The sequence below is a fragment of the Panthera uncia genome, assembly GCF_023721935.1.
Source record: "Panthera uncia isolate 11264 chromosome B2 unlocalized genomic scaffold, Puncia_PCG_1.0 HiC_scaffold_25, whole genome shotgun sequence".
Classification (NCBI taxonomy): domain Eukaryota; kingdom Metazoa; phylum Chordata; class Mammalia; order Carnivora; family Felidae; genus Panthera; species Panthera uncia.
In genome coordinates this window covers 11,920,446-11,939,892 of record NW_026057581.1, presented here as the reverse complement: position 1 = coordinate 11,939,892, position 19,447 = coordinate 11,920,446, and the positions used below count along the sequence as shown (strand labels likewise).

General features: G+C 44.3%; 1 protein-coding gene across 3 annotated transcripts in view; it reads right to left on the bottom strand.

Moving 5' to 3' along the window:
- ATXN1 (ataxin 1) overlaps window positions 1–19,447 on the bottom strand; it is a 253,090-nt gene that overhangs the window by 113,812 nt on the left and 119,831 nt on the right. Inside the window, exon 3 of one of the 3 annotated variants that reach the window (XM_049654861.1) lies at window positions 531–611. The exons of the other annotated variants lie outside the window; for them this stretch is intronic. The gene's annotated coding sequence lies outside the window, so the exon portion shown is untranslated. The remainder of the gene's footprint in view (window positions 1–530; window positions 612–19,447) is intronic. 3 annotated transcript variants of the gene reach the window in all.

Here is a 19,447-nt window from a genome sequence, read left to right as displayed (position 1 = left end):
GGAGAAAGGAAGGAAGGAAGGAAGGAAGGAAGGAAGGAAGGAGGAGGAAGGAAGGAAGGAAAGAAGGGGGAGGGAGGAAGGAAGGGGGAGGGAGGAAGGGAGGGAGGGAGGAAGGAAGGAGGATGAGGGAGGGAGGGAGGGAGGAAGGAAGGGGGGAGGGAGGAAGGAAGGGAGGGAGGGAGGAAGGAAGGGAGGGAGGAAGGAAGGAAGAGGAGGGAGGGAGGGAGGGAGGAAGGAAGGGGGGAGGGAGGAAGGAAGGAAGGGAGGGAGGGAGGAAGGAAGGGAGGGAGGAAGGAAGGAAGGAAGGAAAGGAGGGAGGAAGGAAGGAAGGGAGGAAGGGAGGATAGAACAAAACAGGAAAAGACCCTGAGTTATTGAGAGCCCAGCCCATGGTCTGCAAAGCTGACAGTTATTATGCGTAATTAACACAAAGCAAGGTTCTGTATACACACTATCTCCAGACATGTTTTTGAAACAAGGGTTTTGCCTTTTACCACCAATAATTTGTCTTGTTGTATGTTGTTACTTACACAGATGTTCCATAATTTTTTGCATATGGCTCAGCCAAAGAAAGCGTTTTCCCCTTCCATTTTTGGGAAAGATGAGATTGCCTGTGTGAGGGAGAGAAGAACGTCTAGTTTTTACATAATTTCTATGGGGATGAGGGGTTGGGGGTGGCTGGGGTGTGTGTGTGTGTGTGTGCGCGCATGCATGTGAGTGTTGTGGTGTGTGTGTGTGTGTGTGTGTGTGTGGTGACAGGTTCCTCCACCCAATCCTACAACTGCATCTTATCGGACTCTCTTCACGAAGCCATTCCTACAGGACTGGGGAGTCCTATGTACATGCAGGTTAGTGGCATTTGCTGGGATAACGCATTATCAAAAGCCTCTCTGAAAAGGGCCTGAATATTTACCTAAGAAAAAAGAGGCGGGAGAGATGGGAATACATGGGAGAATTTTTCTCTTTCTTGGCAGTCTTCACAACTGAACACATCAGAGCCTCCCGTGCTTCTGTGACGGCCCTCCGTGCAGTCCAGTATGCACATATACGGTATCAGAGGACAATGCTGCCCGGCGATTTCTCGGGAAGGAGGATGTGTCTATGCGGATGTGGTTTATTTCCAGGGGGTGGGAGTGGTGGGGGGTGCACATATCAGAGGGAGGGGTGAGATGAAATCCAAGGATACTGGGGTTTTTACAAGAGAGAAATCCAACTGGCTGGAGGGATGGGGGGGGGGTGGCGAGGGCAGATTTAAAAAAATATATACATTTTCTCTTTTATTGCGATGCCACCAATTGAGAGAACATTCTGCTGGGGGGGATGTCTGCCAACGACTTCTAATTCAGTTTGTTCTACCCGTTTTATTTTTAAACCCAAGTGCAGATTTTATCCCTGGAATGTTATAGAATTGGTGTGGGCAGAAATGGGCAAATTTACTTCAGAGGTGTTTTATAACAACTTGGAAAAGACCCTCTAAAATTCTCCAAGTACATTTCAGGGGTGAATTTCATTTCCTTTCTCTTCTTCAGAAAGCTACTTCGATTTTTTTTTTAAAAATTTGCACTTTACAAGGTAAAACATGGTGATAATTTTGAAAGCATTTCAAGATAATGGTACTATCTATTAGGTGTTTACCAAAAGCGAGGTAGTTGGGAGTAGATTGCATACTCTCTCTCATTTAATCTCCTTACCACTTTATTATGCCCATTTATGGGTGAGAAACCAAGGTAGGGAGGGGTGCCAGAGCTGAGTTCAAATCCCAGTCCTGACAATATCAAAATCCTTCTTAGCCACTATGCAAGTATGCTTCCATATATCAATGTCTGGCACTTTGTGCTATTAACCAGGCTACTTATTATTCCAACAGGACGGTGGCAAAGGCAGATTTCCTTAGCTTCCTTTTCTGATGAGACCCTGATGCAGCCGAAGGAGGCTTGCAAAATCTATCCAGTCTCTGAGCAGGAGTTTTGGGGGTGAGCATCATGGTAACAAGAGAGTGGCAGAATTGGTGAGCGAGTGAGTGACACGTGTGTGTGTGTGTGTGTGTGTGTGTGTGTGTGTGTACTTTGAAATGCCACAGCACCAGTACCAAAAATTGCTTGTCCTACCTTGGCAACATTAAAGAGAGGTAGAATGTCCCTCCCAACCCCCCGTCCTCCAAAAGTATTTACTTCAAAAATCGATTTCCTCTGTCACTATTTATCGCAGCATTTTGCTCAGTGGTTCTGAGAAACCGCATGGAAAATCACAATGTTACACTTGTTAAATTGACCCTGCAGGGTTCGACCGCTAGAACATGCATCATCCCAAGAGGTAAAAAGGCAAGTCTGCCAGGCTCATGCTGAGAATATCATCATGAAACCAACAAGGATATGCAAATCTGTCTGTTCTATAGCTCATTTGCATAGTTTTTCATTGGTTTTGTAGAACCTCTATACTAAATGTCAATTTCCTTTTCTTTCCTAAAGCTTATTAGCTGTGTGTGATGTTTACAGCTTGAAGACCAAACAGATTTAATAGGTAAAACATTTAAACGGTATAATTAAAAAGCATGTGAGAGGCTCTGATGTAGATCAAACGCATAGATATACTTGTGCTGTTAAAATATGCTTTCCAAGTTTGGAAGATGCAGAGGCTTTATACATGTCTGTGCACGCATAAGCTCCACCACAAAATTTGCTTAACCTATTTTTTTTTCTGCAACGATCTAGAAAAAGCAGAGAGATGTGCTTACAAACTACTAAGGGCTTGAACCTAGTTGCTGAGTACACATTTTACTCACAACGAAATCTGAATGGAAGTCTGCCAACGTCTGGGCCGACGTTCAAACACTCTGAGTTTCTGTGTATTCCAATCTCTCAAAACTAATGTTTTAAAACTCTTTTGATATTTTCTGAGGCACTACAGAGCTAAATCCTCACCTCTCGGTTCAGAGTAACATGCAACAATCATATTCTGCTCTAAAGATGTGCGAAGGCCTTTCACCGTGCAGCGTTTAACTTCCTCTACAGCGTCAATACAACGAACACGTGATGGGTTTTGACCCAAATTATTTTCCTTTGTGCATCAGATTTGGGAGCTGGGTGAAAAGAGGCAGGTCTGGAGAGATCTTGGAAACATCTATGAAGACTGAAAAAATAATTACCTAAACGGGAGGCAAAAAAATCTTATTTTCTTTTTTGCATTCCATGTGGGCAGGCTGAGCACATACCTACTACTGGTCATTAGTTCATAATGGCTCTGCCAGAAGGTAATTGGTGATCCACACCTTTGGAACACTTCTTCACTGGCAACGTTAATACAATTAGCGGATAAACCAAGTTCCGCGTGGACCGCGGGGGAAACGGCTGTATGATATCAAGTTAAACTTTATATCTGGCCTTTAAGGAAGAAAAGGAAAGCCAAGTGGTCTTAGGAGATCTTAGAGGCGGTAAATAACTGAGACCTGCCGCTACAAACAAAGAGAGATGTCTTTCCAGGTGAAACATCGTCTTGCCACACGGAGCCCAGGTGAGGCTGCCATAAAACACCGCTGTCATGTTTTAGTGCCTTTGGGGCCACGGGCACATTTGTGCTTGATGGAATTCAGCTGTGCAGCTCCTTCCTGTCAAACACAATCCATCCTGTTTTAAGTTCTTTCTTCGGTCTGACATGATGGGCAGCGGGACGAAACAGGTTGGATTAAACAGCATGAAAGAGAACGAAAATAAGAACAGTTCTCAAACAAAAGCACAACTAGGGATGCTGCGGCCGCAGTCTGCGGACGTAGGTCTTGAGGGCTCTCCGAGGAATTATTTCCAAAGCCCAGGCAAGCCACAGATGGGCCCTGTGCCCCTGTTTCCTCATCTGGGAGACGAGGGTCACCACACATCCTCTAACCTCAGAGAATCTTTGAAAAGCGAGAAGTGCCGCGAACACGGACGCCAAACTATTATCTCGGGATTCAATGTGCCCAAATCCGATGGAAACAAGTGAGACCCTAAATTAATTTGATACCTTATGCTATGAGCTGCATTTTCCAAAAGCCTTTGAAAACTGGCATTTATAATATTTTGTGGGTTCATCCTTTTCCGTGTTCAGACACAGGTGCACACATCAAAACAGACCCAGTTAAATCTGAATTATCCAGTGGGGGATTATCCAAGATTCTTACTGTTTCTCCCTTTTCCTGTTGCCCATTTTTTAGATTCTCTGGCAATTCCTCCATGATTAAGGAAAAGCATGCAAATCAATCAATCCCCTTCCTCATGCACTGTAATTTCAATTATCTGTGTTGCCTCAGCCTCTATTGGCACGGATAAGTGAGGACGTGCTATTTGTACTCACAGTTGGATGTAAACATTTGTCTGCATTGTCAGGAAATGAAGCAGTGGCATAAATTAACTTAATCTCTCCACCTTTTTTTTTTTTATATTTATTTTTGAGACAGAGAGACAGACAGACAGACAGACAGAGTGTGAGTGGGGGAGGAGCAGAGAGCGAGGGAGACACAGAAACCAAAGCAGAAGGCTCCAGGCTCCGAGCTGTCAGCACAGAGCCTGACGCGGGGCTCAAACCCACAAACTGTGAGATCGTGACCTGAGCCGACGTCTGGTGCTTAACCGACTGAGCCACCCGGGCGCCCCTTTCTTTGCCTTCTTAAAACTTTGCTTACTGACCGGATATTTTTCTAAGATTTCTTTTTTTAATCTTTTTTTAAAAAAGTTTATTTATTGAGAGAGAGAGAGAGAGAGGGAGCACAAGCAGGGGAGGGGCAGAGAGAAGGAGAGACAGAATCCCAAGCAGGCTCCATGCCGTGAGCGCATGGAGGGCCTCATGAGGGCCCGATGCGCGGCTCCAACTCATGCCCCGGGAGATCACAACCTGAGCCGAGACCAAGAGTCAGATGCTTAGCCCACTGAGCCACCCAGATACCCCAAAGATTTCTTTCCTAGTTTTATATCTACATACCTGCCTTTTAAAATGGAAAATAATGAACAAATTTTAACCTTCCTTTGATGACTCAGCACTAGAAATAACAATCTATTTGTTACGGGTCTATACTCTACAGCACAGTTTTCTATCTGCTTTTGAATATTCTTCTCACTTCCTCTCAGCCTTCTTTTTTCATCCAACAAATCAAATACGTGCGGACTGTCTCCTGTATGTCAAGCGCTAAGCTGTCAGGGGGTACAGGTTGAATGAAGAAAACCGGCAGGGTCCTACACTCGTAGAGCTTCCATTCTGGTCGGGCAGGAAAGATACGACATGATGGCACAAATAGATAAGCTTATATGTGAAAACAGCTCTCAGAGAAACGTGCGGGGTGATGGGGAGTCGCTCGACATGGTGGAAGGAGGTGGGCGAAGGGGGCTACCCTAGAGGGAGATGGAAGCGGGGGGGATGGGGAGAAGTAGGTAGATCCAAACGATATTTAAGACACGGGACCAGTAGGACTTGGTGGCAGAGGCAGAGGAAAATAGAGAAGAACACTTCAAGGATGGCTTTTGGGCGTCTGTCCTGGGTAAACAGATGATGCCCGTGGCCGAGGTGGAGAACGGGACCAAGATGAGATTTGGTGGGAGGGAGAGGGTTATAACTTTGGCCCTGAACATGTCCAGCAAAGGTGCCTTTGTGATATCTAAATGGAGCTCGCTGCCAGGCGGGCCGCCGGGTAGAGAGGCCCGAAGTTGTGGAGAAATCTGGCCTGAAGGTATAGATGCAGGAGTCTGCGTCCATCATGGAGCTGGGCGTTGGGATGAGATCGTCGGGGGTGAAAACGGAACCGGAGGAGAGAAGTGGCCCAAGGCCGAGGCCGCGAGGAACGCTGGCACATGGACGTAGACAGCATGCAGAGGGGGAACGCTGAAAACGGCATTCGGAAGAACGGACCAGAAGGGGGAGAACGGACATCAGAAGAGAAATGGCGTGAAGGACGCCAAGGGAGGAAGGTGTTGTGGAAAGGAGGGAATGAGCAGCACTGGCCAGGCGGTTGAGAAATCAAGTCAGAAGAGACTGGTAAGAGCACACAACACATCCAAGGACGCGGAGATCACAGACGACCTCAGCAGGAGATGGGAGTGTGGACTGGAGTGGGAAAGGGCCAGGCCGGGGCCAGCGGAGCACGTATGGGTTGTCTTTTACCAGGGGCAGCAGAGGGTGAGGCTCTGCAGACGGGCACGGTCAGGCTCATGTCTGGCTGCTCCCATTGACCCATGAGATTGAAGGCAAATACTGAATTTCTCTAGAGCTCCATTTTCTCGTTTGTACAAGGAGAGAAATAACCTACCTACGGGGCTGTTGGGAGACTTAAGAAACACAAATCACTTCGCCCAGTGCCTGACGCGTAGTAGGTGTTCAATAAATGCTAGTCTTTTATTGCCGTCCACGCTCTCTTAACCAATTTATTTGTTGAGGATCTACGTGTCAGGCATTGCATTAAACGCTGGGACAGAATGATCAACAACGACAAAAACTAATTACCCACCCTCACGGAAATAAACACACAGTTTCACCATGAAATGCTTTCCGTTAAATGGTGGTACATGCTAAGGAGAAAAAGGAAAAGGAGCTAGGGCAGGGGTCTAGAACACAATTTTCAAAAGTCTGTCAAGAGACGCTTCATAGAAGGGCGCCTGGATGGCTTAGTCGGTTAAGCATCCAGCTTCAGCTCAGGCCATGATCTCATGGTTCATGCGTTCAAGCCCGTGTCGGGCTCTGTGCTGGCAGCTCGGAGCCTGGAGCCTGCTTCGGATTCTGTGTCTCCCTCTCTCTCTGCCCCTCCCCCACTTGTGCTCTGTATCTCTCTCTCTCTCTCTAAAATAAATAAACATAAAAAAATTAAAAAAGTAAAAGAGGCTCCATGGAGACAGTGACACTTGAGCAAAAGCCTCGAGAAAATGAAGAAAGCAATGTGGTGTCTTAAGGAAGAGCATCTCAGGTTGAAGGAACTGAAGGCGCAAATGTCCTGGGGTAGGCCCCTGCCTGACATGGTAAGAAAGGAGCATCGAGGTGAGGGCTGGTGTGGCTGGGGCTGGGGCTTGCTAAGTTGGCGGGGGGGGGGGGGGGGGGGGGAGAGAGCAGGAAATGAAGTCAGGGGCCGGGACAGGGGTGGCTATGATGCGCTCTTTCGGCCATAATAAGGTCTCTGGGGGTGGGTTGTGCAGGAGACAGAGGAGTCAAGGGCAGCCTCAGAGCCTTTGGCCAGAGCAAATGGAAGGAGGGGGCTGCCATTTCCTGAGGTGGGAAGAGTGGGAGCGGCCGGTGAGGGAGAAGGGCAAGGGCGCATACAAATGGGGGTGCTTGCCGGGTGGGGGGGATATCCGAGTCTGACACCGAAAGGAGAGGGCAGGCTGGAGAAGCTGTCAGCTTTGACACGGTTTTAAGAGATCAACGGGAAAGCCGAAGAGGTCTGAGGACTGAGCTCTGGGGCTGCCGAATGTTGAGAATCCACCTGCTGCTACCCTCACTGTTCCGCTCGGTAACAGGTGCACGGGCTGCATGGAAGGTTCTGGCCACGGCCGAGGTGCATCGAACCGCACACGCAAACGTCACACACGTGAGGGCTGCACGGCACAGGTGCGTGGCAGACTTCCGTCTCCTTCAGGGGACGCTCGCGTTTGTCACATGCCCCGTGTACTAAGCTGTCGAGCAGACTGCCAGTCAGCTGGGCCACAGGAAGTAGAGGCCAGAGGTGGCTGGTGAGCAAAGGGACAATTCATAACCCCGTTCGCTACTCTTCCGCCAAACAGTTAACAGAACGGACGAGACTCCCGGAGAGTTTTGCTGTACTGTTTGCCAACGAGAAACACAGAAAATCGTAACTCCTTGTGTTTTCTTCCTGTCCTTACATGATTTCATTAGCGTATAAAGGATTGGTATTCCTCTTTGTTCCAGCGCACGTGCGGATGTGCTTTCTGTCCACTGCTTCCTAAATGGCTGAGCTGGCTCCGGGCAGAGTAGGATTTGGCCATGACCGAGGAAGCTGAGCGGCAGACGGTTCAGAAGAGCTCCCTGCATCTAGAAACGCATTGCCCACAGGGCCTTCTTGTCCAGGAGCGGATGCCACACTAACTGTGGCCCTGCTGACATCCGCATTCATGGCACGGCAGCGTGCTAGCTGGAGAGGCGGTGACCGTGGCCAAGGCCTCCTTAGAGGTCGTGCTTAGAGGGCCTGAAACGCCTGCCATCTGCAGAGCCAAGAAAGAGAACCACGGATGCTGTTGAAGAGCCTCTGGCTGAATTAAACAGCTCTTCTTTATCTGTCCTCCCTTCCTGTCCCTATTTAAAATATTACGAGTGCGACACATTACAGGGCTCTGATTCGGAACACAACACAGAAAATGCCAGCTCTTGGGTCAGGTTTCAGAGTTATAAAGAGGAAGGTAAAGAGGATGTTCAATCTCTCTGTCTTAGAAATAGTCGATTTTAGTTAAAAATGAGAAGCCCAGGGGCACCAGGGTGGCTCAGTCGGTTAAATGTCTGACTTCAGCTCAGGTCATGATCTCACGGTCCGTGAGTTCGAGCCCCGCATGGGGCTCTGTGCTGACAGCTCAGAGCCTGGAACCTGCTTCCGATTCTGTGTCTCCCTTACTCTGCCCCTCCCCCACTCACGCTCTATCTTTCTGTCTCTCTGTCTCTCCCTCAAAAATAAACACACATTAAAAAAAATTTTTTTTAAATGAGAAGCCTAGTCATCTTTAGCAGTGAACTAAAGAATGCCAGGTTATTTTCCCTCCGTAGACTCTCATACTCCGAGCATATATAATTATATGACTAGTCCGCTCTACTGTTTGCATTGTCTGTTTTATGCCAGAATGATTTTCACTTAAAAACCCATCAAGGAGGATGCCAGAAAAATATTTAAGAAACAGACAAATTCATTAACAGCCCTTGTTAGGTGAGCGGGCTACCAAGAAACTCTTAAAATAATACGATGGAGAAAAGAGGTTGGCGGGTATGTGGAGAATGCCCTCCAGCCTGGCACCTGGGAGGCACTCGGTCAATGCCGAATGAAGAAAGAACTCTGGGAGAGGAAGAAGCAATTCGAGTTGCTATTCTAGTCTCTCACATAAGATGGGAATAAAGCTGAACAGAATCATTCATGGAATTTAATAAAGAAAGCCTCCCCAAGAGGAAAATCCGAAGTTCTCCTCTCATTACCGAATTTCTCAGATTCTCAGTGGATCTAAATTTAAACTCACAGGAAGCAGACCCTTTGCCAAAAGGTGCCAAATGTAACAGACGCTACGGACTTTGCTGATCCTGTCTTCCACGCCAGGAAGGGCCTCAAAGAATTTGAAAAGCACAAAATAGAAAAAAGTGTATCATTTTCTTTTCTGTAAACCTATCCAGCTATTAAAAGCCAAGAAGGAAAATGTGATGGTTAATGGCAACTGGGCAAATACATTTGCAAAGTTTTAACAAGTCGCTTTGGGGAGGTAGGAACTTGCCCGGGTGTCGGGTTATCGGGGAGAGAAAGGGGCAGAGAATGACTTACCTGCCCAGATCGGTTGAATGTGTACCAGAAAGATCCAATGGGTTTTTTTTTTTTTCCACCACAGAGCTGCCATTTACTGAGAGTCCACAATCCTAACCCATCCTTAACCCCGACATACCTTGTATCTTTGAATGGTTTACGAGCTACTGACCTTGGTAATTTACAAATGACATATGTAACAATGTCAGTGATACCTCTGTAGGAGAAAGTTGGAGAAAAGGCAGTGAGGAGGCTTTATGGTAAGAAGCCCCAGATCTCCAAAAGATCCTCGCTGGAAGATAAGCAATTTGGTGAGCTATTCGGGGCCCAGCAACAAAACTGGCCAGGAGTCCCGCAGAATCCAGTTCATGGGGTGAAAGGAAGAGACCACAGGAGGGTCTAAAAGTGTCTGAGTGGTATGGAGCTGATAATCTGTTAAGATCAAGGGGCGCCTGGGTGGCTCAGTCAGGTAAGCGTCTGACGCTGGTTTTAGCTCAGGTCACGATCTGCCGGTTCATGGGTTCAAACCCCGCATGGGGCTCTGTGCTGGTGGTGCGGAACCTGCTTGGGATTCTCTCTCTTTCCCTCTCTCTCTGCCCCTCCGCTGCTCATGCTCTCTCTCTCAAAATAAATAAACTTAAAAAAAAATCAATAAAACTAAGCTTCTTCCTAGGACTCAACTACTGAGTTGAGGAAAAACTTTTGAGAGCAAAATCCACCTTGAGCGAGGTCAAAGAAAAGCGAGGGGACAGATGAAAGGATACAAGTGGAGGGAAGCCAAGGAGACCGCTAAGAATGTATGAACCTTATTTTGTCATTTCACGGGAACAACAGAAGAGGGAGCTCTAGAGCTGAGTAGCTAGAAAAGCTTTTCTGGCCCATCCCTTGCCCCTAAATTCAGGGACATTCATTTCACTTAAGAATGAGCGCCAAATAGCATCGTGGTCAAATCCAATGCACAGTTATTATGAGAAGAAGAAAAGGAATAAAAATCAGAGTAACCTGCTTCCCACAGAGACATGCCCCCAAACAGATGAAATCTTCAAATTAATACTTCAAAAGAACTAAAAGAAACTTGAGAAAACAAAACAAGTTAACAAGGGAACACAAATCTAATCAAAAACTCAGAAATGGAGTGATTGGGGAAAAGTAGTATTTGGATACAAGGGCAATAGAACCAAGGAAGTATTTAAGTAAAAGAAAAAAAATAATTTAGAAATAAAGACTAAACAAGAAGAAACATAAGAGGGAACACACACAACAGAGAATGCCCAAGAAGTATTAGAACATGGAAAGAGGGGCTCCTGGGTGGCTCAGTCGGTTAAATATCTGACTCTTGATTTCGGCTCAGGTCATGATCTCAGGGTTCGTGAGTTTGAGCCCCACATCAAGCTCTGTGCTGACAGCATGAAGCCTGCTTGGGATCCTCTCTCTCTCTCCCTCTCTCTCTCTCTCTGCCTCTCCCCCACTCATGCTGTCTCTCTCTCAAAAAAATAAATAAACTTTGAAAAAAATTAAAAAGAAACACCTGGAAAGAAAAAAGAGTTTGGGACGTCAAAAAGAAACAAAGAAAAAGATAGAAAGGATTCAAGACAAAGCCTCTGAAATAGAAGACGGGCAAAGAAAATCAAACCTAACATTCCAGTAAGAGTCTTCAAAAGCAAAGCCAAGTGATAAAACAGACAAATACTTAAAACTGTAACTCAAGAGGACTTTCCAGAAGTAGAAAAAGATTTGAAACTATATATTTAGAGGACACACCATGGAAAAACTGACCTAGAAAAAAGATCCAAAAAAAAAATCCTTTGGATAATCGATAATTGAGGCAAAATGACCAAGTCATTCACTTGTCACAGACAGAAAATTAGAGTCAACCGACTTTTCAAGAGTCAGGCTTTACGGTAGAAGTTCAGAGAGTGACACTCCGGAAAGGCAACCTAGCCAAGGATTTTACACCCAGCCAAAATGACCTTCAAGTCGACAGCAATCTGTTATGAATCTGTAAAGGCCCAGGGAGGAGTTATTATTCCCAAAGTCCTTCCTTAATTATCCATGAGGGAGAAGGTGCAGACAATCAGAGTGGCTGGAAAGGCATGGATGTAAGGATGGGTGAGCATTAAACACATGATCAGCTATGGGTCTATTTCTCAAAGATGACCAAGGAGGACAGTACTGTTATATATATATAACAATATACAATATAGAGTATGGTTATCTACTCTGACCATGTAGGCAGTATAATGATTTAAAAAAAAAAACATGGGGGACCGTGTGAAAGAGAACAAGCTCACGGACACAGATCTAAGTGGGAGTAGAGCACAGTACTTCAAATCAAACCACAGAAAGAGGAGGGAAGAGGAAAGAAAGGGCTACTAGAAATTTCAATATCACTCATAGCAGGGAACCAAAAGGTAATACCTAAAAAAAAGAGTGTAGTTGATTAAGGGTATTATATTAAGGAATTTGTAAATATGTTCATTGAGGCAAAAAATATAAAAACCTACCTGAATAATATAATTGCTTATACTGAAAAAATGAAGGATATATAAAAAATGGTGATGCATAGAGAAAAGAGAAAATAGAGTGAAAGGGACAGGAATGTGTAACAGACTTCAGTGACCTCACCTGCTTTTGTGGCTTTGATTTTTAGGAAAATTTAAATATTTTCTCACACTTATTGAACAAAAATAATTTTCTCAATGTCTCCTTTAAAAGTCTCAGATAGGGGTGCCTGGGTGGCTCAGTCCATCGAACACCCAACTTCAGCTCGGGTCACGGTCTTGTGATTCGTGGGTTTGAGCCCCGCATCGGGGTCTCTGCTGAGCCCACTTTGAATCCTCTGTCCCCCCCCTCTCTCTCTGCCCCTTCCCTGCTCATGTTCTCTCTCTCTCAAAATAAATTAATTAAAAAAATTTTTTTAAAAGTCTCAGATAAAATTAAGTCAGTGGATGTAAATGTATATCCAGTTACAAACACACGAAGAGGAACTAATCCAAGTGATGCGAACACATTATCACGTAACTGCTTATCCCCCACTCGCTGGACTAAAAGCTAAATCAAAACCAAACAAACAAAAAAAAAGTTACAAGTTAAAAGCGACCATATTGGTGGGCGGGAGGGTCGCGGGTATTTTTATTTGGAAATAGTAGTGAGTGTAGTGGGAGACAGAGTAGGTGAGTGAATTATGTCCGGGTGATTGAGAATCGCTATTTGTAGCTTAAGAGAAAGGAAACTGATGTAAGATGAATGAGGTTAAGAAAAGCCTCATGGTACATCAGCGGAAACTCATGATGTATTTTATTTTAGAAAATACACACAGACCCCATAATACATATACACAAACACATACACATACACATGAAAGAAGTTTCCTACCTCTCTGTGCCCACTGACAAAACCCAGATGCAATGACTAGCCCTGTAGCCCAGACCGTGGTCTCCAAATACCATTTCTCACTGAAAGGAACCAGGTTTTCCTTGGAAAAGAAGCTGATCTCAGGCTTGGGGCAGGAATGTACAGGATGAGCCTGGAGCATCCTGTCATATCAGAAAAGCAAGGAAACTATCAAACACAGCTAGGACTATATTACCAGGACTCATCAGTGAAACTGAGTAGGTTTTCAATCAATGGTCAAATATTAGGGCATTTGAGTAACAATAACGGTAATAATAACTATGATGACTGAAACACACCAGGTATGTTTAAAGCCCTATGTTCACAGCAGTAATACTTCTAGGAAATGGTGACTTGGGAGGACATCACGAAGAAAAATTATTTTGCAAACTGGTAAAGAAAGGGAAAGAATCAAGTATTAGTGTGGCCTTTTATACAGAACCTGGAGCACTGAGAAAACACATAGTAGACAGATGAGGGGAAGTTTCTCTTCGTGAACAATGATTCCTTCTAAGACGTGAACAGAGAATAACAGAGTTAGACTATGACCACTTGCCATCTCTAATAAACTTATGAATGTGGACAAAGATCTCCATCTCCTGATGGAAATACACCACACAATGCCAGCTATGAAGTTGTCAGGCAAAGCAAAGCAAACAATGCCTCTAGAACTTCCTAGCAATTCCTAGGAAATGCCAGAGACAGAGGAACATGTTTAACAACACCACAGGGATGCACTCATCAAAATCCAGATGGTGGGAAACTCTACTGAACAAATGGTCTGCTTTCCTCAACAGAAAACATGGCAACATGAAAATAGATGGGAGCTGAAACCAATAGTTTAAAAGAGCCTTAAGAGACAGAAATATTATTTATATCTGGATTCAAGTAAACTGTAAAAGAAAAAAACCCCATAAAACACAGAAACCCTGTACCAACATAACAGAAACCTATATTTATAAGACAACTAAAGAAATATAAACACTGACTGGATATTAGATGATGTTAAGGAATCGCTGTGATGATGCTATTGTGGTTTTGTATAAAAGAAAGAACCCCAATTGTTTATATAGATGCTAAAATACTAGGGCACCTGGGTGGCTCACTCGTTTAAGTGTCCCACTTTGGCGCAGGTCATGATCTCGCTGTTCATGGGTTCGAGCCGCGCGTCAGGCTCTGTGCGGACAGCTCAGAGCCTGGACCCTGCTTCGGATTCTGTGTCTCCCTCTCTCTCTGCACCTCCCCCACTCACACCCTGTCTCTGTCTCTCAAAAATAAACATTAAAAAATACTAAAATATTTATGATGTTTGGAATTTGCCTCAAAATAATCTAGATGCAGGGATGGTGTAGATGAAACTATATTCGTAGCTGCTGAAGGTAAGTGATGAGGGCATGGGAATTCATTTGACCATTTCTCTACTTTTGGACACGTTTGATATTTTCTATAATACAGCGTTAACGTGCCTTCAGGAAGTCGGCAGCGTTTCTCAAACGTGGTTTTCTGCAGCTGTCCCTTGGAGTATTTACTAAAGTCACATTTCCTACATCCGTCTACTTGGGGATACTTAATAAAATTAAAAGTATGCCCAACCCTAGATTTCTGAATCAGAACACCTGGGAGTAAAGCCCAGAAAACCGTATTTTAAATACACTATGTGGTCATCTGTGCATCGCATTTTGCCTTTAAGTATTTGCATAAAATAAATTACTACAGTTTTCAAAGGGTGTTAAATAATAGTTATTATTACCCTTAGATTGGACAACAGTACAATCTAAAAATGATTTTTCCTACTAAAAGAACCTTAGAGTAACCGAAAATATCCTTCACACACTATTGTTTAATTTCAGTAAAATGTTTTCTCTCCGTGTCATATGTCAACAGACAAGTGACTTGAAAAATGTTATTATGAGAGTAGGGCAATAGATCATGCTTTCTAATGTCTGCTCAGCACTTGGGGTTAATAAACTAGAGGAAAGAGCTCAATGTAACTTGGACAAAGTCACAAAAATATGCCTTTTTTATGGAAACCAAGCCAAGGGACAAAAGATAAGCAAAATCTTTATTAAAAAAAAAACCAGTAAGTGATCTTGAACCCAGTTACCACGTCATTCAAGAACTATCCCTAGAATCACAAGACCTATTTTCCAAAAAGAGGGTTCTCTATCCTTGACACAAAGTACACGCTTCTTTCCGATAATGGTACTTCTCACTAGAAGCTGGCGGTTTGTTGAATGACTGTGTCTCTTCGGTAAGCAAACAGCTTGCCAGGATGATGAACAATGAAAACTAGACCTCAGTGGCAAAGGTACTGCTAAAGAACACAGGAGCAGAAAGGGACAGAGTCAGCACTCAGTAAGCACTCAGTAACTAGCACTGAGGTGCTAGTTAGAGTCTTAGAAGCTCTGTATAGGATTTCTATTTTAAGTCTTACTGAAGCATCTAGCTTTTACACTTGTTTCAAAACCCCAAGCATTCTACCAAGCGGCTTCGGAGCACATGCATTTTATTTATAAATTGTATTTCTCACTATTTAGTAACTATAATTAAGAAAAAAAAGCACTCCACACCTTGTACAGTAGGATATTACTTCATGCAGGAGTTAGCTTCTAACATTCTTACCCAGCGCAAAGTGTGTGGGGTTTAAATTATCTCTGAGGTATATATATACATACATATATATATATATATATATATATATATATACATACACACACACACACACACACACACACACATATATATATATACATATATATGAGAGGGAGAGAGAGAGAGACTCCCAAGCAGGATCCACGCTCAGTACAGAGCCCAATGCAGAGCTCGATCCCACAACCCTGGGATCATGACATGAGCTGAAACCAGGAGTCGAATGCTCAATCGACTGAGCCACCCAGGCACCCCTATCCATGAGGTTTTAAGGTGTAAATCAGATCCTAGTGGTCTTCTACTCAAACCTTCCAGAGGCTTCCAACCACGTTCATGGTGAAATCTACAGTCCTGGTCCTCGTCAAGGCTTAGAACGCCTTATAGGATCTGATCCCAACTACGTGATACCCCTCACCCACTCACCCATGCCTCCCCCAACACACACAAATTTATTTCCTGCCTATCTCCTTCCTTTGCTCTGCTCTGACATACCAGCTTCCCTGTTCTTTTTTCAGACACAACCATGTTCCTACCTAGAGCGCTTCTCCTCTGGCAAACCACAAAATGCGTTGCCTTCATTCAGGTCTCCGCTCATACATCTCTCTCTCTCTGATCACCCTAAGAGAGCAGCCTCCCTCTGTCTCTTCTTATCTAACTGTACATTTTCTCCAGAGCCTTCTTCACAGCAGACACTATATCGTGCATTTCTTGTTTGCTTAATGTTTGTCTTTACCCTAGAGTGATAATTCTGGAAGGCAGGAGTTATGCTCACTGCTCCAACCCAGCATCCATACAGTCCTTGCACAGAGAAGCCACTCAATAAGGATTAATGTGTGAATAGATGTCCCCTGTATTGCCCACCACGAACAGTAGAAAAGGTTCTTTTTTATACCGCCCTGTCCCCTAATTGTCATGAACAGTCAAGTTTGAAAACCACTGGGCTAGACTAAGGCACAAGAGGAAATCTACAACAGATGTGTGTGTAGGCATCCAAACCATCCAAACCACTTTGACAACCCAACTGGAGAGGAATCTAAAGTGTTCTTGCTGGTGTGCAGTGTTTCCTTAATTCCATCTCGATAGTAAGTCTATCTTCAATATTTACTAGATTTTGTTGTGCAGATTAAAGGAGACAATAGTAGAGTTCTCCAGAATGAGACTCTCAGTCACCCTGGTAGTTAACACGAAACTTCCATTATGACATGGTGGAGATGACTAACTGGCTGACGGGTGCAGCCAGGTTTATTGAGATCCCAAAGCAAAGCTTCTCCTGTCACCTCAACGCATATATTTGCCACCCTTTAAGTAGAAACACTGCAACCTGCCCTCCTTTTTTCCCTTTTTATTTTTAGCACATAAACTTAAGGGCTTCCTATGTCCACTCACATGGAATTTCACCAGTAAGCACCCTAATATAGCATGAGTGCCTCATAATTACTGGCTCAGGCCAGACAACACAGCCCGGGTTCTTGTTCTTGGTGGATTTTGGCATGTAACAATACGTCAGCAAGCATATCGCGTAAAACGGTGCAGCGAAGTGATTTATTGGCAATGAGGTGTCAAAGGTAACATGCATATGGCGGGCCAATTGTCAGTGATGAAATCCCAAGTCAGAGGGCACTCGCCATGAAAAACAAGGTAAATCTGTGGCTTCTGAAACTGAATAGACATTGAAGAGCATCTCATTAATGTTATAATTTGAAAAGTGTTTTCCGTCTCTAATGGAAAATTTCAGAGTGGCCAAGGAAGCTATCATTGGTTCCCCACATTGCAAGCTTACCAATTACAGAATGCAAATTGTTTCATAGTGTTAATGGCTTCAACTTTAAAAGGAGCCATTTCTACTCTTCCTTTTGTGTTAAGTGAATATGTCTTAAATAAGTTTAAGTGAAAAAAATATCCCGAGATTGCAAGGTATCTGTTTGAAAAAAACACCCTAAAATACACTGTTCTTATTTGCAACTCCTTAGTTTAGGGAACCAGGATTTCTCAGTAACGTGCAACAATATTAAAAAAGAAAAAAACAAACTACTCCCAACAAAAGGGGATAAATTGGAAACTGAGCTTAGAGAAGCCTGCAGCTGTCATCTGTAACACTGATTTCAAATTTCTGCGTTCATCACAAAGCCTCATTGTTCTTTCTTCTTGGTTTTAGAAGTCAGCATTATACATTGAGATCTAACAAACATCATACTACCAACATTTTGCCTTAGCAGTTTTATATATTGAGGTTTCATGCAACATTGTGTTTGAAAAAGAAGCTGATACTAAAAATATTTGTAAATCATCAAGTAAAGGCAAAGAATGATATCTGAACCTGGGGGTGATTGTTGCGACGGCTATGTCATGCCTCAATGCAGGAAAGAAGAACAAAAGAAGAAAAATGAGTTCTTACGGAACTTTTCCTCCACATGATAGCAAACACTTGGATATAAGTCGTGTATCGAACCATGCCGTCTTCGGGTTTGGAGTTGAGTAGGCAAAGCGCTGGGGCAATCGGTGATGTGACATGTGTTTACCCACGTGGATAGGTTCCCAGGGAGTAGAAGAGTGGGGGTAGAAATCATTTCATCTGCCAGTGATTAAGCGGTTCCTGCCATCTCCCTTCCCCATCGAGTGCTCTCTGATTCAAGGGAGGGAATGTGCTGTGGTGGAGAGGACATGGGTTATTACTCTGAGAGACTCAGGGTCAAAGCCAGTACGTTTATTATTAGCAGGGTAGCTCTGAGCTGAGTCACTTCCGTTTTGTTGAGCCCCTTTTATGTGCAACACAGAGATGGCAATACTCACCCAAGAGTTTGTCGAGATGCCTTTGTATTTCATAAAAAAAGCATACACACAAGTCATCTAGCCCCTTGCTAAGTATTCAGTGAACAGCTTCTGACCTCTTCTTGGGACCTGGTAGAAATGCTGACTAGGCTGCTCCAGCCACAGGGATCAAATTTCTATCTTGGGAACGAACTTCTCAGGTGAGGGATACAGCGAACACCATTCCTAAGCATCATGAGAGGCCCTTCCAGGAATCCAGCCATGGGTCCCACTGCAGTAGTCATCTGTGACTGCGACTGTGACTGTGACTGTGACCTCAGTCACCTGATCCAAGAGACAAAGAGATCCGGGAGGTGAGAGAGCAGGGGCTTCAGAATGGCACATTCCCTCAAGGCCAAGGAACAAGGCCATGCAGAACAAGATGGCGGCTCCGCAATGATTACAAGTCATGCATCAAAGGGCCACGGAGAATTTTGCTTTTGCTTAAATCAGAGTCAGTCTTCTCTAAGCATTAACTGAGAGCACCTTCTCTTCACATTTACAAGCAAGCGTTTGCCACTTCAGCTGTACAAATTATATAGGATTGAAAATAGTATAGTTGAGAGAAACGCGGAGTTTGCAATTAGAGTTCTTTATTTTCCCCCTTCTCAGAGCAAACGGGAACAAAGTGAACTGAAACATGGTTGTTTAAAAGGTTAAAAGGTTGTCATCCCCCCCACCACCATGTCCTATCTTTAGACTTGCTTTCTCTGCCTTTCTAAGATACCAAAGGTATGTGTCCTCTACCACTACAAGATGCTGTGAGCACAACACAGGCACACAGGTGGCTGTGTCCCTCAGCATCATGGGCACAGTCCTCCACGCAGGGGACCAAACATCAAGCCACTCACAGATTCTCTTTCCTTCTCTGTACAAGTCATGAGCTTGTAATATGGCTAATGTGTAAGACAGACACTTACTAGAGCGAGGAGAATCCACAAACAGCATTCAATTAGATCCACAGAGAGAAGGCTTGGCCTTTGGTGGAAGAGAAGCATGATGTTAAGACTGGGAGCTTCCTGAGGCCAAGAATTATATTTCCTTCTCCTGGCACAGGGCCTGCTGCTGGCATTCAGTAAATATTTAGGGAATCAATAAACTCAGGGTATGACCATGTGATGTCCAGATACAGTTGAGAAT